The sequence below is a fragment of the Pleurodeles waltl genome, chromosome 11 (assembly GCF_031143425.1).
Source record: "Pleurodeles waltl isolate 20211129_DDA chromosome 11, aPleWal1.hap1.20221129, whole genome shotgun sequence".
NCBI lineage: Eukaryota > Metazoa > Chordata > Amphibia > Caudata > Salamandridae > Pleurodeles > Pleurodeles waltl.
This window is the reverse complement of record NC_090450.1, coordinates 124164606-124191463: the sequence shown is the minus strand read 5'-3', so window position 1 is coordinate 124191463 and position 26858 is coordinate 124164606. Positions and strand designations below refer to the sequence as shown.

At 49.8% G+C, this 26858-nt stretch overlaps 1 protein-coding gene across 2 annotated transcripts in view; it reads left to right on the top strand.

Moving 5' to 3' along the window:
* NMD3 (NMD3 ribosome export adaptor) overlaps positions 1-26858 on the top strand; it is a 167043-nt gene that overhangs the window by 106795 nt on the left and 33390 nt on the right. The gene's annotated exons all lie outside the window — the stretch shown is intronic.

Sequence of the window (26858 nt, the reverse complement as noted above, 5' to 3'; positions counted from 1 at the left end):
CTTCGTGTTACAATGCCCCAGGGCACTCCAGCTAGTGGAGATGCCTGCCCCCTGGACACAGCCCCCACTTTTGGCGGCAAGTCCTGGAGAAATAATGAGAATAACAAGGAGGAGTCACTGGCCAGTCAGGACAGCCCCTAAGGTGTCCTGAGCTGAGGTGACTCTGACTTTTAGAAATCCTCCATCTTGTAGAAGGAGGATTCCCCCAATAGGGATAGGAATGTGACCCCCTCCCCTTGGGAGGAGGCACAAAGAGGGTGTACCCACCCTCAGGGCTAGTAGCCATTGGCTACTAACCCCCCAGACCTAAACACGCCCTTAAATTTAGTATTTAAGGGCTTGCCTGAACCTAAGAATTTAGATTCCTACAACTTACAAGAAGAAGAGGACTGCTGAGCTGAAAGACCCCTGTAGAGGAAGAAAAGACACCAACTGCTTTGGCCCCAGACCTACCGGCCTGTCTCCTGCCTTCCAAAGAAACCTGATCCAGCGACGCTTTCCCAAGGACCAGCGACCTCTGAATCCTCAGAGGACTGCCCTGCTTCAAGAAAGACAAGACACTCCTGAGGACAGCGGCACTGCTCCAAAAGAACTGCAACTTTGTTACAGAGGAGCAGATTTAAAGACCCCTGCAACTCCCCGCAAGAAGCGTGAGACTTGCAACACTGCACCCGGCGACCCCGACTCGACTGGTGGAGAACCAACACCTCAGGGAGGACCCTCCGGCGACTCCGAGACCGTGAGTAACCAAAGTTGTCCCCCCCTGAGCCCCCACAGCGACGCCTGCAGAGGGAATCCCGAGGCTCCCCCCTGACCGCGACTGCCTGAACCTAAAGTCCCGACGGTTGGAAAAGACCCGGCACTCGCAGTCCCCAACACCTGAAGGAACGGAACTTCTGTGCAGGAGTGACCCCCAGGAGGCCCTCTCCCTTGCCTAGGTGGTGGCTACCCCGAGGAGCCCCCCCCTTGCCTGCCTGCGACGCTGAAGAGATCCCTTGAACTCTCATTGAAAACGATTGAAAACCCGACACGTGTTTGCACACTGCACCCGGCCGCCCCCGCGCTGCTGAGGGTGTACTTTTTGTGCTGACTTGTGTCCCCCCTCGGTGCCCTACAAAACCCCCCTGGTCTGCCCTCCGAAGACGCGGGTACTTACCTGCTGGCAGACCGGAACCGGGGCACCCCCTTCTCTCCATTGAAGCCTATGCGTTTTGGGCACCTTTTTGACCTCTGCACCTGACCGGCCCTGAGCTGCTGGTGTGGTAACTTTGGGGTTGCTCTGAACCCCCAACGGTGGGCTACCTTGGACCCAAACCTGAGACTTGTAAGTGATTTACTTACCTGACAAAACTAACAAAAACTTACCTCCCCCAGGAACTGTGAAAATTGCACTGTGTCCACTTTTAAAACAGCTTATTGTGTTTTATGTAAAAAGTATACATGCTAATGTAATGATTCAAAGTTCCTAAAGTACTTACCTGCAATACCTTTCAAGTGAGATATTACATGTAGAATTTGAACCTGTGGTTCTTAAAATAAACTAAGAAAAGATATTTTTCTATAACAAAGGTATTGGCTGGATTTGTCTCTGAGTCTGTGTTCCTCATTTATTGCCTGTGTGTATGTACAACAAATGCTTAACACTACTCCTTTGATAAGCCTACTGCTCGACCACACTACCACAAAATAGAGCATTAGTATTATCTCTTTTTGCCACTATCTTACCTCTAAGGGGAACCCTTGGACTCTGTGCATACTATTCCTTACTTTGAAATAGTGCATACAGAGCCAACTTCCTACACCCTGCAATCCCCGCAAGAAGCGTGAGACTTGCAACACTGCACCCGGCGACCCCGACTCGACTGGTGGAGAACCAACACCTCAGGGAGGACCCTCCGGCGACTCTGAGACCGTGAGTAACCAAAGTTGTCCCCCCTGTGCCCCCACAGCGACGCCTGCAGAGGGAATCCCGAGGCTCCCCCTGACCGCGACTGCCTGACTCTGAAATCCCGACGCCTGGAAAAGACCCTGCACCCGCAGCCCCCAGGACCTGAAGGATCGGAACTCCAGTGCAAGAGTGACCCCCAGGAGGCCCTCTCCCTTGCCCAGGTGGTGGCTACCCCGAGGAGCCCCCCCCTTGCCTGCCTGCACCGCTGAAGGGACCCCTTGGTCTCCCATTGAAATCCATTGGAAACCCAATGCTTGTTTGCACACTGCACCCGGCCTCCCCCGCGCTGCTGAGGGTGTACTTTCTGTGTGGACTTGTGTCCCCCCGCCCCCCCCCCCCCCCCGGTGCCCTACAAAACCCCCCTGGTCTGCCCTCCGAAGACGCGGGTACTTACCTGCTGGCAGACTGGAACCCAGGGCACCCCCTTCTCTCCATTGAAGCCTATGCGTTTTGGGCACCACTTTGAACTCTGCACCTGACCGGCCCTGAGCTGCTGGTGTGGGACTTTGGGGTTGCTCTGAACCCCCAACGGTGGGCTACCTTGGACCCCTATTTGAACCCCATAGGTGGTTTACTTACCTGCAAGAACTAACATTACTTTACCTCCCCCAGGAACTGTGAAAATTGCACTGTGTCCACTTTTAAAACCGCTAAATGTGTTTTATTTAAAAAGTATATATGCTATTGTAATTGTTCAAAGTTCCTAGAGTACTTACCTGCAATACCTTTCAAATGAGATATTACATGTAGAATTTGAACCTGTGGTTCTTAAAATAAACTAAGAAAATATATTTTTCTATAACAAAACCTATTGGCCTGGAATTGTCTCTTGAGTGTGTGTTCCTCATTTATTGCCTGTGTGTATGTACAACAAATGCTTCACACTACTCCTTTGATAAGCCTACTGCTCGACCACACTACCACAAAATAGAGCATTAGTATTATCTCTTTTTGCCACTATCTTACCTCTAAGGGGAACTGTAGGAAGTTGGCTCTGTATGTGCTATTTCAAAGTAAGGAATAGCATGCACAGAGTCCAAGGGTTCCCCTTAGAGGTAAAATAGTGGTAAAAATAGATAATACTAATGCTCTATTTTGTGGTAGTGTGGTCGAGCAGTAGGCTTATCCAAGGAGTAGTGTTAAGCATTTGTTGCACATACACATAGACAATAAATGAGGTACACACACTCAGAGACAAATCCAGCCAATAGGTTTTGTTATAGAAAAATATCTTTTCTTAGTTTATTTTAAGAACCACAGGTTCAAATTCTACATGTAATATCTCATTCGAAAGGTATTGCAGGTAAGTACTTTAGGAACTTCAAATCATCAAAATTGCATGTATACTTTTCAAGTTATTGACAAATAGCTATTTTAAAAGTGGACACAGTGCAATTTTCACAGTTCCTAGGGGAGGTAAGTATTTGTTAGGTTAACCAGGTAAGTAAGACACTTACAGGGCTTAGTTCTTGTTCCAAGGTAGCCCACCGTTGGGGGTTCAGAGCAACCCCAAAGTCACCACACCAGCAGCTCAGGGCCGGTCAGGTGCAGAGTTCAAAGTGGTGCCCAAAACACATAGGCTAGAATGGAGAGAAGGGGGTGCCCCGGTTCCGGTCTGCTTGCAGGTAAGTACCCGCGTCTTCGGAGGGCAGACCAGGGGGGTTTTGTAGGGCACCGGGGGGGACACAAGTCCACACAGAAATTTCACCCTCAGCAGCGCGGGGGCGGCCGGGTGCAGTGTGGGAACAGGCGTCGGGTTTGCAATGTTAGTCTATGAGAGATCTCGGGATCTCTTCAGCGCTGCAGGCAGGCAAGGGGGGGATTCCTCGGGGAAACCTCCACTTGGGCGAGGGAGAGGGACTCCTGGGGGTCACTCCTCCAGTGAAAGTCCGGTCCTTCGGGTCCTGGGGGCTGCGGGTGCAGGGTCTCTCCCAGGCGTCGGGACTTTAGGTTCAAAGAGTCGCGGTCAGGGGAAGCCTCGGGATTCCCTCTGCAGGCGGCGCTGTGGGGGCTCAGGGGGGACAGGTTTTGGTACTCACAGTATCAGAGTAGTCCTGGGGTCCCTCCTGAGGTGTTGGATCGCCACCAGCCGAGTCGGGGTCGCCGGGTGCAGTGTTGCAAGTCTCACGCTTCTTGCGGGGAGCTTGCAGGGTTCTTTAAAGCTGCTGGAAACAAAGTTGCAGCTTTTCTTGGAGCAGGTCCGCTGTCCTCGGGAGTTTCTTGTCTTTTCGAAGCAGGGGCAGTCCTCAGAGGATGTCGAGGTCGCTGGTCCCTTTGGAAGGCGTCGCTGGAGCAGGATCTTTGGAAGGCAGGAGACAGGCCGGTGAGTTTCTGGAGCCAAGGCAGTTGTCGTCTTCTGGTCTTCCGCTGCAGGGGTTTTCAGCTGGGCAGTCCTTCTTCTTGTAGTTGCAGGAATCTAATTTTCTAGGGTTCAGGGTAGCCCTTAAATACTAAATTTAAGGGCGTGTTTAGGTCTGGGGGGTTAGTAGTCAATGGCTACTAGCCCTGAGGGTGGGTACACCCTCTTTGTGCCTCCTCCCAAGGGGAGGGGGTCACAATCCTAACCCTATTGGGGGAATCCTCCATCTGCAAGATGGAGGATTTCTAAAAGTTAGAGTCACTTCAGCTCAGGACACCTTAGGGGCTGTCCTGACTGGCCAGTGACTCCTCCTTGTTGCTTTCTTTGTTCCCTCCAGCCTTGCCGCCAAAAGTGGGGGCCGTGGCCGGAGGGGGCGGGCAACTCCACTAAGCTGGAGTGCCCTGCTGGGCTGTGACAAAGGGGTGAGCCTTTGAGGCTCACCGCCAGGTGTCACAGCTCCTGCCTGGGGGAGGTGTTAGCATCTCCACCCAGTGCAGGCTTTGTTACTGGCCTCAGAGTGACAAAGGCACTCTCCCCATGGGGCCAGCAACATGTCTCTGGTGTGGCAGGCTGCTGGAACTAGTCAGCCTACACAGACAGTCGGTTAAGTTTCAGGGGGCACCTCTAAGGGGCCCTCTGTGGTGTATTTTACAATAAAATGTACACTGGCATCAGTGTGCATTTATTGTGCTGAGAAGTTTGATACCAAACTTCCCAGTTTTCAGTGTAGCCATTATGGTGCTGTGGAGTTCGTGTAAAACAGACTCCCAGACCATATACTCTTATGGCTACCCTGCACTTACAATGTCTAAGGTTTTGCTTAGACACTGTAGGGGCACAGTGCTCATGCACTGGTACCCTCACCTATGGTATAGTGCACCCTGCCTTAGGGCTGTAAGGCCTGCTAGAGGGGTGTCTTACCTATACTGCATAGGCAGTGAGAGGCTGGCATGGCACCCTGAGGGGAGTGCCATGTCGACTTACTCATTTTGTTCTCACCAGCACACACAGGCTTGTAAGCAGTGTGTCTGTGCTGAGTGAGGGGTCTCTACGGTGGCATAATACATGCTACAGCCCTTAGAGACCTTCCCTGGCATCAGGGCCCTTGGTACCAGAGGTACCAGTTACAAGGGACTTATCTGGATGCCAGGGTGTGCCAATTGTGGAAACAATGGTACATTTTAGGTGAAAGAACACTGGTGCTGGGGCCTGGTTAGCAGGGTCCCAGCACACTTCTCAGTCAAGTCAGCATCAGTATCAGGCAAAAAGTGGGGGGTAACTGCAACAGGGGGCCATTTCTTTACAGGAACCCTTGGACTCTGTGCATACTATTCCTTACTTTGAAATAGTGCATACAGAGCCAACTTCCTACACACTCCATTCAAAAACAATATGCCCGACTCAAATCTGCCTCATTGATTTCCAAATAAATCTGACCCACTTCAATCCAAATGAAAATCTGTCCCAGTCCAAAACCATCTGCCCCACCCCAGTCCAAAACCATCTGCCCCACCCCAGTCCAAAACCATCTGCCCCACTCCAATCCAAATCAACCTCCCCACTCCGATCGCCACACTCCACTCCAAAACAATCTGCCGCACTTCAATCTAAAACAGTCTGCCCCACTCCAGCCTGCAAACACTCAATTCAAATCAATCTGCCCCACCACAGTCCAAAACAATCTGCCCCACTCCAATCTGTCCCACTCCAATCAAAAACAATATACCAGACTCCAGTATGCCGCACTCCAATTCAATCTACCTCACCCCAGTCCAGTCCACACCAATCCACTACACTCCAATCCACCCCGATCTGCCCCACTCCAATCCACCCCGATCTGCCCCACTCCAATCCACCCCGATCTGCCCCACTCCAATCCACCCCGATCTGCCCCACTCCAATCCACCCCGATCTGCCCCACTCCAATCCAGAACATCTGCCCCACTCCAATCCAGAACATCTGCCCCACTCCAATCCAAAACAGTCTGCCCCACTCCAGTCTGCCCTGCTCCAAGTCCAGCGCTGTCTGCTCTGCCCTGCTCCAAGTCCAGCGCTGTCTGCTCTGCCCTGCTCCAAGTCCAGCGCTGTCTGCTCTGCCCTGCTCCAAGTCCAGCGCTGTCTGCTCTGCCCTGCTCCAAGTCCAGCGCTGTCTGCTCTGCCCTGCTCCAAGTCCAGCGCTGTCTGCTCTGCCCTGCTCCAAGTCCAGCGCTGTCTGCTCTGCCCTGCTCCAAGTCCAGCGCTGTCTGCTCTGCCCTGCTCCAAGTCCAGCGCTGTCTGCTCTGCCCTGCTCCAAGTCCAGCGCTGTCTGCTCTGCCCTGCTCCAAGTCCAGCGCTGTCTGCTCTGCCCTGCTCCAAATCCAGCACCGTCGACTCTGCCCCGCTCCAGTCTGCCCCGCTCCAAATCCAGCGCCGTCTGCCCCGCTCCAAGTCCAGCGCCGTCTGCCCCGCTCCAGTCTGCCCCGCTCCAAATCCAGCGCCGTCTGCCCCGCTCCAAATCCAGCGCCGTCTGCCCCGCTCCAAATCCAGCGCCGTCTGCCCCGCTCCAAATCCAGCGCCGTCTGCCCCGCTCCAAATCCAGCGCCGTCTGCCCCGCTCCAAATCCAGCGCCGTCTGCCCCGCTCCAAATCCAGCGCCGTCTGCCCCGCTCCTGCCCCTTTACAATCCAAAACAATCTGCCCTGCTCGAATCTAATCCAATTCAATCCACATCACCCCAGTCCCGTTCAGACCAGTCCACTGCACTCCAATTTCAGTCCACCCCAGTCTGCCCCATTCCACCCCAAAAGAGTCAGCAGCACTCCAATCCACAACAATCGTCCCACTCAGATCCACAACAATCCGCCTCACTCCATCTGCCCCAGTCCAATTAAGTCTTCCCCACTCTAAGACATCTGCCCCACTCCAGTCCAAACCAATCTGCTCCAGTGCAAACCAATCTGCCCCCCTCCAATCTGCCCAATGCCAATCCACTTCAGTCTGCCCCACTCCAATCTGACCCATGCCAATCCACTCTGCCCCACTCCTATCCAAAACGGTCTGCCCCAATCCAAAACAATGTGCCCCACTCCAATCTGCCACACTCTAATCTCCCTCACTCAATCTTTCCCACTCCATTCCAGAAGAATCTACCCCATTCAAATCTACCCCAATCCAATTCAATCCACCCCATCCCAATCTTCCCCACTCTAATCCAGTCCACCACAATCCACCCCACTCCAATCCGCTCCAATCCATACCACGCCAATCTCCCCCATTGCATTCCAAAACAATCTACACCCTCTAATCCAAAACAATCTGCCCCACTCCAGTCTTCCTCACTCGAGAAAAATAATTTGCCCCCCTCTAATTGGCCCCACACTAATCTGCCCCACCTCACCCCAGTCTGTCACATTTCAACGCACTCCACTGAAATCCAGTCCACCCAACCTTAATCAAATCCAGCCCACCCCACCCCATCCAATCTGCCCCACTCCAGCCCATTCCACTCCAGTCCAATTCACCCCACTGCAGTCCAGTCCACCCCACCTCAGTGCTGTCCGCCCCAATCCATTCCACCCCACTCCATTCCACCCTACTCAAGCCACCCCTCTCAATCCAGTTGTATCTACCCCACCCGACTGCAATCCAGTCCACCCTTCTCCAATCCAACCTGCAGTCAAGCCAAATCCGATCCAGTTGAATCCACTAGTCCATTCCACCCAGCCCACTCCATCCCGTTCACCCCTTTCTAGTCTAACCCACTCTAATCCACAACACTCCAATCCCCCCACTCCACTCCAGTCTAACCAACTCTACCTCATCCAATCCAACCTCATTTCAGTCCACCCCACACTACCCCACTTCATCTAACCGTAGTGCAGTCCACCACGTGTTACACCCATCAAGTCCATTCGACCCCAGTTCAGTCCATCCCGCTCTACCCCAGTCCATCCACCCCCAATCAGTCCACCCAACTGTTCCTCAATTCAGTCCACCCAACCCTATTTCAGTTCATCCACAATCCAATCCATCCAACCCCAGTTCAGCCCACCCTACTCCAATCCAATCCATCTAGGCCACCCAACTCCAGTCCACTACAATCTACCCCACTGTAATTCCCTCCAGTCCACCACACGCCAGTCCAATCCACCCCACTCCATTCCACCCCTCTCCACCAAATTCCAATCTAGTCCAATCCACCCCACCCCAGTCCAGTCCAATTCAATCCATCCCACTCCATTCCACCCCATTTCAATCCACCCCACTCTAATCCATTTCACCCCATCCAGTCTACCCTACTCCAATCCACCTCACTCTACCCCAATCCAATACACCCAACCCCAGTTGAGTCACCACATGCTACCCCAGTCCATCCAACCCCAGATCATTCCACTTCACTCTACCCCAATCCAATCCCTCCAACCCAGTTCAGTCCACCCCACTCTACCCTAATCCATCCAATCCACTCATTCCACCCCATCCAGCGCACCCCACTCTACCTCAATCCAATCCACCCAACCCCAGTTCAGTCCACCTAAATCTTCCCCAATCCATCCAGCTGACCCCACTCCAGTCCACTCCAATCGTCCTCACTCCAATCCACCCCACTGTACTCCAGTTCTCCGTACTCCTGTACAATGAATACAATCCACTCCAGTCCACCCCACTCCAGTCTGATCCATCCAAACCTCTGCGCCCCAGTCCTACCACTCCAATTCAGTCCACCCAATTGAATCTACTATGCCCCACTCAACCCCAACCCAATCCACCTAATCCATTTCGATCCACCCCATACAGTCCACTGACTCGAGTCCACCCTACTCTATCCTAATCCATTCTTGCCCACTTTAATCCAATCACCAGGCTACCTCAATCCACTCCAACCCAACCCACACCACCCCTCCACCCCTCCACTCCTCCCCTCCACTCTACACCAGTTCACTCTAACTCTACGACATTACACTTTACAGCATTCTGCCACTGAATCACTGAACTCTACTCCCATCTACTCAGCTATGACACTCTACTTCCCCCTACTCAACTCTGCAACACTCTTCTCCAAAATATTCACTCCATAACACTACTCCCCCACTCGACCCTGACACTCCACACCACCAAGTTTTAGCCAATACATACCATCAGCCACATTGGTATACAGCATGTCAAAAACACACTGCGAAGCCAATAGCTCTTGTGTAGGCGAGACCTATTGACGTTTTCCAATGCTTGCTCGTCTGGCTTATGTTAGCTCGTGCGCATATGTGCTCATACATAAAAATGCTCCCACACATTTGACAACTTAAAAAAAAAATAAAAATGACTTTGGCAGTCTGCGCCTGTCTGCTCTAGTTCCTCAACTGCCCTTCCTGGATAGACCCTTGTGGCAACCACACAGCTCTGTCCTGCACTACTGCCTTAATCACTGAAGCAGGAAGACCTCATTTCTGCTAAGGCTTTAGTTTTCAGCCACTTCACAATCTCCCAACTCATCACATTGAATGGTGATGTTACTGAGGCGGCTGAACCCACCCTATGGTTAGTATGGAAAGGGCGGGCGATGGCCCGATTGATGGGCACCTGTAAAAACTGCTCCTGGAGCTACCCGCTTCAGCGCGTGTGCGCACTACACAGCTGAAGCCGATAGCTCCAGGGGCTATCTCTTCAGGTTATGCTGCAGCAGTTCACAATTGGGGTGCACTGTAGCATGTCGAGCCCCGGAGGCCAAAGATAGGACTACTCCAGCCTTGAAAAATATGTCTGACAGGTGGCACTGGGGGTCTATTTGCGCATGTTTCCATCTTTAGACGGATTCACTACCTCTGGCAGCTGTATGACCCTCGCTCACAGCGAGGGGTTGGCATTTTTTTAATTTTGCTAATAGTGAACGATATTCTGCCATTCACTCTTGGTGCAATAAAAAGAACAGGGAGCAGAAAACAAGGACGACGGAGCCCTGATGCCCATAAGGGCGAGGCACCACTGCTCAAAAGGCTGAGTAGCTGAAGTTATAAGAAATAAAGCAAAAAATGTTAATTTGGAAACCCGGCAAGGTGTCTTGAGTTTTCCTCCTTAGTGCCAATCTGTGTCTCTTTTTGGAATCTCTTCTATCTCCTTAAATTTGACTTGAGTCTGTTTGCCTAAAGAAAATATTGTGTGACTCTGTGGCGCTAAATACTACATACAGAATTATACATAAGTAGCTGTTAATGTTTTCCACTGAGGGCTTGCAGCTGACACTAGACACAAAGCAGTCACAAACCTTGAGTTCTCCATAATGTTATCTGGAGGTGGGTAACTCCCAGTGTAGAGAGACTTGGAGAAGGTGTCAGGTCAGTCAGCCACAGCACCAGTTCAAGGTTTCACAATTCTGTCTGAACACTGTATACCTGGGTATCGGAACTAGTTTTAGTGCTAATTGCTTTCTGAGGAACTATGCACAATATCCCATTAGCCCTCCATTTTGTCAACTCATTAAGTGAAGCTCGTACCATGTACTTCTGTATTTCAGTGAACTCTGTTGCAGAGACCACTCTCTCACAAGTCTGCAGTTCAGTAATCTTGCTTAATTTCTTACCTTTTGTGTCTGTCTTTTTCTGCAAGCAAACCACTAAGCGACTCTGTCTTATTAATTGTGACTAAGGTTGCTACAGTGATAGTTGTTACAATCCTCTCTGGCTTTATCTTTTCAGTTAATTTTTAACCCCTTAGCTGCTGGGCCTCCCCCCCCCCCCCCAGTGCTGAGCCCTTTTTTGGCTATTTGGGGTAGTTCGCGCTTAGGCCTTCATAACTTTTTGTCCACATAAGCTAGCCACGCCAAATTTGCGTCCTTTTTTTCCAACATCCTAGGGATTCTAATGGTACCCAGAGTTTGTGGTTTCCCCTGGAGGAGACCAAGAAAATAGCCAAAATACAGTGACAATTTCGTTTTTTCCAAAAAAATGGGGAAAAAGGGCTGCCGAAGAAGGCTTGTGGTTTTTCCCCTGAAAATGCCATCAACAAAGGGTTTCTGGTGCTGAAATCACTATCTTCCCACCTTTCAGGAACGGGCAGACTTGAATCAGAAAACCACATTTTCCAACACAAATTTGGCATTTTACTGGGACATACCCCATTTTGACTATTTTTGGTGCTTTCAACCTCCTTCCAGTTAGTGACAGGAATGGGTGTGAAACCAATGCTGGATCCCGGAAAGCTAAACATTTCTGAAAACTAGACAAAATTCTGAATTCAGCAAGGGGTCATTTGTGTAGATCCTACAAGGTTTTCCTACAGAAAATAACAGCTGAAATAAAAAAATATTGAAATTGAGCTGAAAACAGCAATTTTTCTTTGTTTTACTCTGTAACTTTTTCCTGCGATGTCAGATTTCTGAAAGCAATATACCGTTTTGTCTGCTGGACTCTTCTGGTTGCAGGGATATAAAGGGCTTGTAGGTTCATCAAGAACCCTAGGTACCCAGAGCCAATAAATGAGCTGCACCCTGCAGTTGGTTTTCATTCTATACTGGGTATACAGCAATTCATTTGCTGAAATATGAAGAGTGAAAAAGAGGTATCAAGAAAACCTTTGCATTTCCAAAATGGGATCAAGATAAGGTTTTGAGGAGCAGTGGTTATTTGCACATCTCTGAATTCCGAGGTGCCCAATCTAGCATGTGAATTGCAGGGCATTTCTCAAATAGACGTCTTTAAGGAAATGCCTCCTTGGCATGGTTACCCCCTGACTTTTTGCCTTTGCTGATGCTATGTTTTGAATTGAAAGTGTGCTGAGGCCTGCTAACCAGGCCCCAGCACCAGTGTTCTTTCCCTAACCTGTACTTTTGATTCCACAATTGGCACACCCTGGCATCCAGGTAAGTCCCTTGTAACTGGTACCCCTGGTACCAAGGGCCCTGATGCCAAGGAAGGTCTCTAAGGGCTGCAGCATATCTTATGCCACCCTGGGGACCCCTCACTCAGCACAGACACACTGCTTGCCAGCTTGTGTGTGCTGGTGAGAACAAAACAAGTAAGTCGACATGGCACTCCCCTCAGGGTGCCATGCCAACCTCACACTGCCTATGCAGTATAGATAAGTCACCCCTCTAGTAGGCCTTACAGCCCTAAGGCAGGGTGCACTATACCATAGGTGAGGGCACCAGTGCATGAGCACTGTGCCCCTACCTTGTCTAAGCCAAACCTTAGACATTGTAAGTGCAGGGTAGCCATAAGAGTATATGGTCTGGGAGTCTGTCAAACACGGACTCCACAGCACCATAATGGCTACACTGAAAACTGGGAAGTTTGGTATCAAACTTCTCAGCACAATAAATGCACACTGATGCCAGTGTACAGTTTATTGTAAAATACACCCCAGAGGGCACCTTAGAGGTGCCCCCTGAAACCTAATCCAACTACCCGTGTAGGCTGACTGGTTCTAGCAGCCTGCCACTCCCGAGACATGTTGCTGGCCACATGGGGAGAGTGCCTTTGTCACTCTGTGGCCTGTAACAAAGCCTGCACTGGGTGGAGATGCTATCACCTCCCCCAGGCAGGAGCTGTAACACCTGGCGGTGAGCCTCAAAGGCTTACCCCATTTGTTCCAGCACCGCAGGGCACTCCAGCTAGTGGAGTTGCCCGCCCCCTCCGGTCACGGCCCCACTTTTGGCGGCAAGGCCGGAGGAGATAATGAGAATAACAAGGAGGAGTCACTGGCCAGTCAGGACAGCCCCTAAGGTGTCCTGAGCTGAAGTGACTAACTTTTAGAAATCCTCCATCTTGCAGATGGAGGATTCCCCCAATAGGGATAGGAATGTGCCCCCCTCCCCTTGGGAGGAGGCACAAAGAGGGTGTACCCACCCTCAGGGCTAGTAGCCATTGGCTACTAACCCCCCAGACCTAAACACGCCCTTAAATTTAGTATTTAAGGGCTCCCCAGAACCTAAGAATTTAGATTCCTGCAACTTACAGAAGAAGAGGACTGCTGAGCTGAAAACCCCTGCGGGAGAAGAAAGAAGACACCAACTGCTTTGGCCCTAGTCCTACCGGCCTGTCTCCTGCCTTCTAAAGAAACCTGCTCCAGCGACGCTTTCTCCAGGACCAGCGACCTCTGAATCCTCAGAGGACTGCCCTGCTTCCAAGAGACCAAGAAACTCCCGAGAACAGCGGCCCTGTTCAACAAAGACTGCAACTTTGTATCCAGAGGAGCAGATTTAAAGACCCCTGCAATCCCCGCAAGAAGCGTGAGACTTGCAACACTTCACCCGGCGACCCCGACTCGACTGGTGGAGAAACAACACCTCAGGGAGGACCCTCCGGCGACTCCGAGACTGTGAGTAACCAAAGTTGTCCCCCCTGAGCCCCCACAGCGACGCCTGCAGAGGGAATCCCGAGGCTCCCCCTGACCGCGACTGCCTGACTCTAAAATCCCGATGGCTGGAAAAGACCCTGCACCCGCAGCCCCCAGCACCTGAAGGATCGGAACTTCAGTGCAGGAGTGACCCCCCAGGAGGCCCTCTCCCTTGCCCAGGTGGTGGCTACCCCGAGGAGCCCCCCCCCTTGCCTGCCTGCACCGCTGAAGAGACCCCTTGGTCTCCCATTGAATCCTATTGCGAACCCGACGCTTGTTTGCACACTGCACCCGGCCGCCCCCGCGCCGCTGAGGGTGTACTTTTTGTGTGGACTTGTGTCCCTCCCGGTGCCCTACAAAACCCCCATGGTCTGCCTTTCGAAGACGCGGGTACTTACCTGCTGGCAGACTGGAACCAGGGCACCCCCTTCTCCATTGAAGCCTATGCGTTTTGGGCACCACTTTGAACTCTGCACCTGACCGGCCCTGAGCTGCTGGTGTGGTGACTTTGGGGTTGCTCTGAACCCCCAACGGTGGGCTACCTTGGACCCCAATTTGAGCCCCGTAGGTGGTTTACTTACCTGCAAGAACTAACATTACTAAGTGTCCACTTTTAAAACCGCTTATTGTGTTTTATGTAAAAAGTATATATGCTATTGTGATTATTCAAAGTTCCTAGAGTACTTACCTGCAATACCTTTCAAATAAGATATTACATGTAGAATTTGAACCTGTGGTTCTTAAAATAAACTAAGAAAAGATATTTTTCTATAACAAAACCTATTGGCCTGAATTTGTCTCTGAGTGTGTGTTCCTCATTTATTGCCTATGTGTATGTACAACAAATGCTTAACACTACTCCTTTGATAAGCCTACTGCTCGACCACACTACCACAAAATAGAGCATTAGTATTATCTCTTTTTGCCACTATCTTACCTCTAAGGGGAACCCTTGTACTCTGTGCATACTATTCCTTACTTTGAAATAGTGCATACAGAGCCAACTTCCTACATTGGTGGATCAGCGGTGGGGTACAAGACTTTGCATTTTCTGGACTACTCAGCCAATACCTGATCACACGACAAATTCCCAAATTTGTCATTAGAAATTGATTTTTGCAATTTGAGCTATTTTTCTAAATTCTTAAAAGTCCTGCTAGGGCCTTGTGTTAGTTCCTGTTTAGCATTTCTTTTAGAGTTTAAAAGTTTGTGAAAGTTTGAATTAGAACCTAGAACTAGTTTTAGATTCTTAAAAAGTATTCCAACTTTTAGAAGCATAATGTCTAGTACAGATGTGAATGTGATGGAACTCAACATCACCCCTTACCTCCATCTTAAGATGAGGGAGCTAAGGTCACTCTGTAAAATAAAAAAAATTACAATGGGCCCCAGACCTTCCAAACTACAGCTCCAGGAGCTTTTGGCAGAGTTTGAAAGAGCCAACCCCTCTGAGGATTTCAACACAGAGGATGAAGATAGTGACTTGGAGGGAAATTCCCCCCCTCCAGTCCTACTTAGGGAGAACAGGGCTGCTCAAGCCCTGACTCCAAACATAATAGTCAGAGATGCTGTTTCCCTCACAGGAGAGACCAACATCTCTGAAATCACTAAGGATAACTCCAGTGAAGAGGACATCCAGTTAGCCAGGATGGCCAAAAGATTGGCTTTGGAAAGACAGATCCTAGCCATAGAAAGGGAAAGACAAGAGATGGGCCTAGGACCCATCAATGGTGGCAGCAACATAGCTAGGGTCGGAGATTCTCCTGACATGTTGAAAATCCCTAAAGGGATTGTAACTAAATATGAAGATGGTGATGACATCACCAAATGGTTCATAGCTTTTGAGAGGGCTTGTGTAACCAGAAAAGTGAACAAATCTCACTGGGGTGCTCTCCTTTGGGAAATGTTCACTGGAAAGTGTAGGGATAGACTCCTCACACTCTCTGGAAAAGATGCAGAATCTTATGACCTCATGAAGGGAACCCTGATTGAGGGCTTTGGATTCTCCACTGAGGAGTATAGGATTAGATTCAGGGGGGCTCAAAAATCCTCGAGCCAGACCTGGGTTGATTTTGTAGACTACTCAGTGAAAACACTGGATGGTTGGATTCAAGGCAGTGGTGTAAATAATTATGATGGGCTGTACAATTTATTTGTGAAAGAACACCTGTTAAGTAATTGTTTCAATGATAAACTGCATCAGCATCTGGTAGACCTAGGACCAATTTCTCCCCAAGAATTGGGAAAGAAGGCGGACCATTGGGTCAAGACTAGGGTGACCAAGACTTCCACAGGGGGTGACCAAAAGAAAGGGGTCACAAAGCCTCCCCAGGGGAAGAGTGTTGAGACATCCAAAAACAAAAATAGTAAAGAGTCTTCTACAGGCCCCCAAAAACCTGCACAAGAGGGTGGGCCCAGAGCCTCTTCACAAACCAATTTTGGGTACAAGGGTAAAAACTTTGATCCCAAAAAGGCCTGGTGTCGTAGCTGTAATCAGCCTGGACACCAAACTGGAGACAAGGCCTGTCCCAAGAAAAGTACCACTTCTAACTCCACTCCAGCTAAAACTGGAATGGCCAGTCTCCAAGTGGGATCAACAGTGTGCCCAGAGCAAATCAGGTGTCACACTGAAGCTACATTAGTCTCTCAGGGTGGGGTGGATTTAGCCACACTGGCTGCCTGGCCTCCTAACATGCAAAAATACAGGCAGCAGCTCTTAATTAATGGGACAAGTGTAGAAGGCCTGAGGGATACTGGTGCCAGTGTCACCATGGTGACAGAGAAACTGGTTTCCCCTGGTCAATACCTGGCTGGACAAACTTATCCAGTCACCAACGCTGACAATCAGACTAAAGTACATCCCATGGCTATGGTAACTTTAGAGTGGGGAGGGGTCAATGGCCTGAAACAGGTGGTGGTCTCCTCGAATATCCCAGTAGACTGTTTGCTTGGAAATGACCTGGAGTCCTCAGCATGGGCTGAGGTAGAACTGAAAACCCATGCAGCCATGCTGGGTATCCCTGAACTGGTGTGTGTCAAGACAAGGGCACAGTGCAAGGCTCAGGGTGAAAAAGTAGAGCTGGAGTCTGGAAAAAGGGCCGAGCCTACCAAGAGAAAAGGAAAGTCAGCTGGGAAACCAGCTGCAACACAACAACAAAAAGAGAACCTCTCTTCTCAGGAAGAAGTTCTGCCCTCTGAGGGAACTGAGCCTATGGAGTTAGAACCTTATCAGGTTGAGCTCTTAGGCCCAGGGGGACCCTCAAGGGAGCAGTTGTGTAAGGGGCAAGAAACCTGTCCCTCTCTTGAAGGCCATAGGCAGCAAGCTGCTGAAGAGTCCAATGGCAAGAAAACTGGAACACATAGGGTCTATTGAGAAGATGGGCTCCTGTACACTGAGGCAAGAGATCCCAAACCTGGTGCCACTAGGAGAGTGGTAGTGCCTCAGGAGTTCAGAGAGTTCATACTGACCGTAGCCCATGATATTCCCCTTGCTGGGCATTTGGGACAAACCAAGACGTGGGAGAGGTTAGTCAACCACTTCTACTGGCCCAACATGTCCCAGAAAGTTAAGGAGTTTTGTGTCTCCTGTACCACCTGTCAAGCCAGTGGTAAGACAGGTGGACATCCAAAGGCCCCCCTCATTCCACTTCCAGTGGTGGGGGTCCCCTTTGAAAGAGTGGGTGTGGACATAGTGGGTCCACTTGAACCTCCCACAGCCTCAGGAAATATGTACATCCTAGTAGTAGTGGATCATGCTACTAGGTATCCTGAAGCTATTCCCCTTAGGTCGACTACTGCCCCTGCAGTAGCCAAGGCCCTCATTGGTATCTTTACCAGAGTGGGCTTCCCTAAGGAGGTGGTGTCTGACCGAGGTACCAACTTCATGTCAGCATACCTGAAACACATGTGGAATGAGTGTGGAGTGACTTATAAATTCACTACACCCTATCATCCACAAACTAATGGCCTTGTTGAGAGATTCAACAAGACATTAAAGGGCATGATCATGGGGCTCCCTGAAAAACTCAAAAGGAGATGGGATGTCCTCTTGCCATGTCTGCTTTTCGCTTACAGAGAGATGCCTCAGAAGGGAGTAGGGTTCTCACCCTTTGAACTTCTGTTTGGCCACCCTGTAAGGGGACCACTAGCTCTTGTGAAAGAAGGCTGGAGAGACCTCTTCATGAGCCTAAACAAGACATAGTGGACTATGTACTTGGCCTCCGCTCAAGGATGGCAGAGTACATGGAAAAGGCAAGTAAAACCCTTGAGGCCAGCCAACAGCTCCAGATGTTTTGGTATGACCAAAAGGCTGCACTGGTTGAATGTCAACCAGGGCAGAAAGTCTGGGTTTTGGAGCCTGTGGCTCCCAGGGCACTTCAGGACAAATGGAGTGGCCCTTACCCAGTGCTAGAGAGGAAGAGTCGGGTCACCTACCTGGTGGACCTGGGCACAAGCAGGAGCCCCAAGAGGGTGATCCATGTGAACCGCCTTAAGCTCTTCCATGACAGGGCTGATGTGAATCTGTTAATGGTAACGGATGAGGATCAGGAAGCTGAGAGTGAGCCTCTCCCTGATCTTCTATCATCAAACCCTAATGATGGCTCAGTAGATGGAGTGATCTATTCAGACACCCTCTCTAGCCAACAGCAATCTGACTGTAGGAAGGTCCTGCAACAGTTTGCTGAGCTCTTTTCCCTAACCCCTGGTCAGACACACCTGTGTACCCATTATGTGGACACAGTAGACAGCATGCCTGTCAAAAACAAAATATTCAGACAGTCTGTAGGAAGTTGGCTCTGTATGTGCTATTTCAAAGTAAGGAATAGCATGCACAGAGTCCAAGGGTTCCCCTTAGAGGTAAAATAGTGGTAAAAAGAGATAATACTAATGCTCTATTTTGTGGTAGTGTGGTCGAGCAGTAGGCTTATCCAAGGAGTAGTGTTAAGCATTTGTTGTACATACACATAGACAATAAATGAGGTACACACACTCAGAGACAAATCCAGCCAATAGGTTTTGTTATAGAAAAATATATTTTCTTAGTTTATTTTTAAGAACCACAGGTTCAAATTTAACATGTAATATCTTGTTTGAAAGGTATTGCAGGTAAGTACATTAGGAACTTTGAATCATTTCAATTGCATGTATACTTTTCAAGTTATTGACAAATAGCTACTTTAAAAGTGGACACTTAGTGCAATTTTCACAGTTCCTGGGGGAGGTAAGTTTTTGTTAGTTTTACCAGGTAAGTAAGACACTTACAGGGTTCAGTTCTTGGTCCAAGGTAGCCCACCGTTGGGGGTTCAGAGCAACCCCAAAGTCACCACACCAGCAGCTCAGGGCCGGTCAGGTGCAGAGTTCAAAGTGGTGCCCAAAACGCATAGGCTAGAATGGAGAGAAGGGGGTGCCCCGGTTCCGGTCTGCTTGCAGGTAAGTACCCGCGTCTTCGGAGGGCAGACCAGGGGGGTTTTGTAGGGCACCGGGGGGGACACAAGCCCACACAGAAATTTCACCCTCAGCAGCGCGGGGGCGGCCGGGTGCAGTGTAGAAACAAGCGTCGGGTTTGCAATGTTAGTCTATGAGAGATCAAGGGATCTCTTCAGCGCTGCAGGCAGGCAAGGGAGGGCTTCCTCTGGGAAACCTCCACTTGGGCAAGGGAGAGGGACTCCTGGGGGTCACTTCTGCAGTGAAAGTCCGGTCCTTCAGGTCCTGGGGGCTGCGGGTGCAGGGTCTTTTCCAGGCGTCGGGACTTAGGTTTCAGAGAGTCGCGGTCAGGGGAAGCCTCTGGATTCCCTCTGCAGGCGGCGCTGTGGGGGCTCAGGGGGGACAGGTTTTGGTACTCACAGTCGTAGAGTAGTCCGGGGGTCCTCCCTGAGGTGTTGGTTCTCCACCAGCCGAGTCGGGGTCGCCGGGTGCAGTGTTGCAAGTCTCACGCTTCTTGCGGGGAGTTGCAGGGTTCTTTAAAGCTGCTTCTAGAAACAAAGTTGCAGTCTTTTTGGAGCAGGTCCGCTGTCCTCGGGAGTTTCTTGTCTTTTTCGAAGCAGGGCAGTCCTCAGAGGATTCAGAGGTCGCTGGTCCCTTGGAAGGCGTCGCTGGAGCAGAGTTCTTTGCAAGGCAGGAGACAGGCCGGTGAGTTTCTGGAGCCAAGGCAGTTGTTGTCTTCTGGTCTTCCTCTGCAGGGTTTTCAGCTAGGCAGTCCTTCTTCTTGTAGTTGCAGGAATCTAATTTTCTAGGGTTCAGGGTAGCCCTTAAATACTAAATTTAAGGGCGTGTTTAGGTCTGGGGGGTTAGTAGCCAATGGCTACTAGCCCTGAGGGTGGGTACACCCTCTTTGTGCCTCCTCCCAAGGGGAGGGGGTCACAATCCTAACCCTATTGGGGGAATCCTCCATCTGCAAGATGGAGGATTTCTAAAAGTTAGTCACCTCAGCTCAGGACACCTTAGGGGCTGTCCTGACTGGCCAGTGACTCCTCCTTGTTGCTTTCTTTGTTCCCTCCAGCCTTGCCGCCAAAAGTGGGGTCCGTGGCCGGAGGGGGCGGGCAACTCCACTAAGCTGGAGTGCCCTGCTGGGCTGTGACAAAGGGGTGAGCCTTTGAGGCTCACCGCCAGGTGTCACAGCTCCTGCCTGGGGGAGGTGTTAGCATCTCCACCCAGTGCAGGCTTTGTTACTGGCCTCAGAGTGACAAAGGCACTCTCCCCATGGGGCCAGCAACATGTCTCTGGTGTGGCAGGCTGCTGGAACTAGTCAGCCTACACAGACAGTCGGTTAAGTTTCAGGGGGCACCTCTAAGGTGCCCTCTGGGGTGTATTTTGCAATAAAATGTACACTGGCATCAGTGTGCATTTATTGTGCTGAGAAGTTTGATACCAAACTTCCCAGTTTTCAGTGTAGCCATTATGGTGCTGTGGAGTTCGTGTTTGACAGACTCCCAGACCATATACTCTTATGGCTACCCTGCACTTACAATGTCTAAGGTTTTGTTTAGACACTGTAGGGGTACCATGCTCATGCACTGGTACCCTCACCTATGGTATAGTGCACCCTGCCTTAGGGCTGTAAGGCCTGCTAGAGGGGTGTCTTACCTATACTGCATAGGCAGTGAGAGGCTGGCATGGCACCCTGAGGGGAGTGCCATGTCGACTTACTCGTTTTGTCCTCACTAGCACACACAAGCTGGCAAGCAGTGTGTCTGTGCTGAGTGAGAGGTCTCCAGGGTGGCATAAGACATGCTGCAGCCCTTAGAGACCTTCCTTGGCATCAGGGCCCTTGGTACTAGAAGTACCAGTTACAAGGGACTTATCTGGATGCCAGGGTCTGCCAATTGTGGATACAAAAGTACAGGTTAGGGAAAGAACACTGGTGCTGGGGCCTGGTTAGCAGGCCTCAGCACACTTTCAATTGTAAACATAGCATCAGCAAAGGCAAAAAGTCAGGGGGCAACCATGCCAAGGAGGCATTTCCTTACACAGTCTGATCAAGTTAAGGAAAGCATCAAGGTGGAAGTCCACAAGATGCTGGAATTGGGAGTAATTGAGCACTCTGACAGCCCCTGGGCTAGCCCAGTGGTCTTAGTCCCCAAACCTCACACCAAAGATGGAAAGAGAGAGATGTGGTTTTGTGTGGACTACAGAGGACTTAATTCTGTCACCAAGACAGATGCCCATCCCATTCCTAGAGCTGATGAACTGATAGACAAATTAGGTGCTGCAAAATTCTTAAGTACCTTTGACTTAACAGCAGGGTACTGGCAAATCAAAATGGCACCTGGAGCACAAGAAAAGACAGCATTCTCCACACCTGGTGGGCATTATCAGTTCACTGTTATGCCCTTTGGTTTAAAGAATGCCCCTGCCACCTTCCAAAGGTTGGTGAATCAAGTCCTTGCTGGCTTGGAGTCCTTTAGTGCAGCTTATCTTGACGATATTGCTGTCTTTAGCTCCAACTGGCAGGATCACCTGGTCCACCTGAAGAAGGTTTTGAAGGCTCTGCAATCTGCAGGCCTCTCTATCAAGGCATCCAAATGCCAGATAGGGCAGGGAACTGTGGTTTACTTGGGACACCTTGTAGGTGGAGGCCAAGTTCAGCCACTCCAGCCTAAGATCCAGACTATTCTGGACTGGGCAGCTCCAAAAACCCAGACTCAAGTCAGGGCATTCCTTGGCTTGACTGGGTACTATAGGAGGTTTGTGAAGGGATATGGATCTATTGTGACAGCCCTCACAGAACTCACCTCCAAGAAAATGCCCAAGAAGGTAAACTGGACTGTAGAATGCCAACAGGCCTTTGACACCCTGAAACAAGCAATGTGCACAGCACCAGTTCTAAAAGCTCCAAATTACTCCAAGCAGTTTATTGTGCAGACCGATGCCTCTGAACATGGGATAGGGGCAGTTTTGTCCCAAACAAATGATGATGGCCTTGACCAGCCTGTTGCTTTCATTAGCAGGAGGTTACTCCCCAGGGAGCAGCGTTGGAGTGCCATTGAGAGGGAGGCCTTTGCTGTGGTTTGGTCCCTGAAGAAGCTGAGACCATACCTCTTTGGTACTCACTTTCTAGTTCAAACTGACCACAGACCTCTCAGATGGCTAATGCAAATGAAAGGTGAAAATCCCAAACTGTTGAGGTGGTCCATCTCCCTACAGGGAATGGACTTTATAGTGGAACACAGACCTGGGACTGCCCATGCCAATGCAGATGGCCTTTCCAGGTTCTTCCACTTAGAAAATGAAGACTCTCTTGGGAAAGGTTAGTCTCATCCTCTTTCGTTTGGGGGGGGGGGGGGGTTGTGTAAGGAAATGCCTCCTTGGCATGGTTACCCCCTGACTTTTTGCCTTTGCTGATGCTATGTTTTGAATTGAAAGTGTGCTGAGGCCTGCTAACCAGGCCCCAGCACCAGTGTTCTTTCCCTTACCCGTACTTTTGATTTCACAATTGGCACACCCTGGCATCCAGGAAAGTCCCTTGTAACTGGTACCCCTGGTACCAATGGCCCTGATGCCAGGGAAGGTCTCTAAGGGCTGCAGCATATCTTATGCCACCCTGGGGACCCCTCACTCAGCACAGACACACTGCTTGCCAGCTTGTGTGTGCTGGTGAGAACAAAATGAGTAAGTCGACATGGCACTCCCCTCAGGGTGCCATGCCAACCTCACACTGCCTATGCAGTATAGATAAGTCACCCCTCTAGTAGGCCTTACAGCCCTAAGGCAGGGTGCACTATACCATAGTTGAGGGCACCAGTGCATGAGCACTGTGCCCCTACCGTGTCTAAGCCAAACCTTAGACATTGTAAGTGCAGGGTATCCATAAGAGTATATGGTCTGGGAGTCTGTCAAACACGGACTCCACAGCACCATAATGGCTACACTGAAAACTGGGAAGTTTGGTATCAAACTTCTCAGCACAATAAATGCACACTGATGCCAGTGTACAGTTTATTGTAAAATACACCCCAGAGGGCACCTTAGAGGTGCCCCCTGAAACCTAATCCAACTACCCGTGTAGGCTGACTGGTTCTAGCAGCCTGCCACACCCGAGACATGTTGCTGGCCACATGGGGAGAGTGCCTTTGTCACTCTGTGGCCTGTAACAAAGCCTGCACTGGGTGGAGATGCTATCACCTCCCCAGGCAGGAGCTGTAACACCTGGCGGTGAGCCTCAAAGGCTTACCCCCTTTGTTCCAGCACCGCAGGGCACTCCAGCTAGTGGAGTTGCCCGCCCCCTCCGGTCACGGCCCCACTTTTGGCGGCAAGGCCGGAGGAGATAATGAGAATAACAAGGAGGAGTCACTGGCCAGTCAGGACAGCCCCTAAGGTGTCCTGAGCTGAAGTGACTCTGACTTTTAGAAATCCTCCATCTTGCAGATGGAGGATTCCCCCAATAGGGATAGGAATGTGTCCCCCTCCCCTTGGGAGGAGGCACAAAGAGGGTGTACCCACCCTCAGGGCTAGTAGCCATTGGCTACTAACCCCCCAGACCTAAACACGCCCTTAAATTTAGTATTTAAGGGCTTCCTTGAACCTAAGAATTTAGATTCCTGCAACTTACAGAAGAAGAGGACTGCTGAGCTGAAAACCCCTGCAGAAGAAGAAAGAAGACACCAACTGCTTTGGCCCCAGTCCTACCGGCCTGTCTCCTGCCTTCTAAAGAAACCTGCTTCAGCAACGCTTTCTCCAGGACCAGCGACCTCTGAATCCTCAGAGGACTGCCCTGCTTCCAAGAGACCAAGAAACTCCAGAGAACAGCGGCCCTGTTCAACAAAGACTGCAACTTGGTATCCAGAGGAGCAGATTTAAAGACCCCTGCAATCCCCGCAAGAAGCGTGAGACTTGCAACACTTCACCCGGCGACCCCGACTCGACTGGTGGAGAAACAACACCTCAGGGAGGACCCTCTGGCGACTCCGAGACTGTGAGTAACCAAAGTTGTCCCCCCTGAGCCCCCACAGCGACGCCTGCAGAGGGAATCCCGAGGCTCCCCCTGACCGCGACTGCCTGACTCTAAAATCCCGGCGGCTGGAAAAGACCCTGTACCCGCAGCCCCCAGCACCTGAAGGATCGGAACTTCAGTGCAGGAGTGACCCCCAGGAGGCCCTCTCCCTTGCCCAGGTGGTGGCTACCCCGAGGAGCCCCCCCCCTTGCCTGCCTGCACCGCTGAAGAGACCCCTTGGTCTCCCATTGAATCCTATTGCGAACCCGACGCTTGTTTGCACACTGCACCCGGCCGCCCCTGCGCCGCTGAGGGTGTACTTTTTGTGTGGACTTGTGTCCCCCCCGGTGCCCTACAAAACCCCCCTGGTCTGCCCTCCGAAGACGCGGGTACTTACCTGCTGCAGACTGGAACCGGGGCACCCCCTTCTCCATTGAAGCCTATGCGTTTTGGGCACCACTTTGAACTCTGCACCTGACCGGCCCTGAGCTGCTGGTGTGGTGACTTTGGGGTTGCGCTGCACCCCCAACGGTGGGCTACCTTGGACTCCAATTTGAACCCCGTAGGTGGTTTACTTACCTGCAAGAACTAACATTACTTTACCTCCCCCAGGAACTGTGAAAATTGCACTGTGTCCACTTTTAAAACAGCTTATTGTGTTTTATGTAAAAAGTATATATGCTATTGTGATTATTCAAAGTTCCTAGAGTACTTACCTGCAATACCTTTCAAATAAGATATTACATGTAGAATTTGAACCTGTGGTTCTTAAAATAAACTAAGAAAATATATTTTTCTATAACAAAACCTATTGGCCTGGATTTGTCTCTGAGCGTGTGTTCCTCATTTATTGCCTGTGTGTATGTACAACAAATGCTTAACACTACTCCTTTGATAAGCCTACTGCTCGACCACACTACCACAAAATAGAGCATTAGTATTATCTCTTTTTGCCACTATCTTACCTCTAAGGGGAACCCTTGGACTCTGTGCATACTATTCCTTACTTTGAAATAGTGCATACAGAGCCAACTTCCTACAGTATATACTTCCTATTGTAGTGAATTGTTCTGTTCCCCGTTTTTTACTATGCTTGGGCAGTGGAAGGGTGTCATTACGTTATTAGGCCGTCTGTAGGATCCTGCACCCTTATAAGTTGACCATGTTAAATGAGGGTGCCATTATAACTTACAGTAAGTCTTTGTGTCCTAGAGTGTTAAGTGTAATTACCATTTATGTGCCTTTTTGGTAGCTGTCCTTTTCTGCTGCTTCAGTAATTATTAGATGGAGAGTGGTCATTGTTTTTTTTGTTTTTTTTACTGGGAACGGGCGTTACCTTGTTAAGACCATCATGAAGTGTGAAACAGTCGAAGGTTTGTGAGAATAACTCCTTAAAGTGCTTGGTGTTACATAGCGGACAGATATCCCACTTGCCACCTACAAATAAATTACTTTGTGTCATTTCTAATAGATCAGCTCCAAAGCAAATTGTTTTAAATTTTTGACAACGTCCTTAGGTACCCCAAAAACAACTTTTTGCTGTCTCTTGTCGATAGCCTGTTGTGGACAATACCAGTGGGTTTGGGCCAGCCTATTGGTTGGATTTCTTGTCAGTCTCCCTTTTGCTGTTTGTCCCTTCCTTGAAGCATAGCTTCTTTACAGTCCGTTTGATTGGATGACTTTCTGCTACTCTTTTTCAGAGAACTACTTTTTCTTTCTGCACTCCATTTGAGTGCATGTTTTTTTTTTCTAGTGCTCTTCTACATATGCTACTTCCATCCCTCAAATAAATGCCCCCTTCTTGCCCTGTGATGCTCACTCCACTTCTCCCCCTGCTAATCTGTTGCTTCCCCTACAAGCCCCCCCAAACTCAGCATTATTTTTTCTTCATTTTTTTCTCATTCCGCCTCGGGCTTCTCTGTTGCTCCCCCTTCCCACTCTGCGTTGCCTCCTCCACCTTAACTTCTCCCCACGTTTGTTTCCTCAGTTGCTCTTCCACCCAAAAGTTTTTGTACTCTTGCTGATGCTGACGATCATTGACAAAAGAGCATTAGCACACCTAGTAGGACTGCATTTGCAGCCAGAAAACCAGACCTGTAGGCGTTGCAAATGCTTATTTAGTTATTTGTAAGTGTATATTCTCTTGAGCTCTGTAATATGTAGGGAATGAAGCTGGAATATTGACAGTGATCACATTAGGAGCCCATTTTGTAAGTGCAGTCCTCATTGTGAAAAGATCGGTGATAAAACTGATGGAAATATGCCAATTACAAATCGAATTATCTTTTTCTTGAAGTAAAGCAAGCTGTGACCTTTAGGATTAATTAGATGGCTACTCTGAACCTTCTGTTTTTTCATTTACACTCAACGAATACATTCTCAGCTCGGTCCAAAACGTTGGTTGAAGATGGGTGAAGTTTGAGGCTCACTAGAGTCTACTTTTCATGGGATGACCTGTAGTTATCTACGGCTTTGATTATGGGATGCAACTTAAGTATGTGGAAAGGTACATTTTCAATGAGGAGCACATTTATATCTTTGATTGTATGCAAAAGATTAGGCTAATGTCATGAATTAATGACCTTTCTGCTTTATACTGTAATTATTTAGTCAATGACGTTCTAAATCTGCTTAACAATTCGAGAAACGTTTCACTCTCTTTGCGACTCATTAGTTTGCTAAGCTCTCCGATGCCTTCCTAATGGCATATTTAAGCTATACAAGTGCTAATTAAAAGACAGGTTGAACGCTTTGATTCTATCTGCTCTTTAGATGTGATTGACTGTTTTCAAAACTTCACAATATCATAGTAGGTAA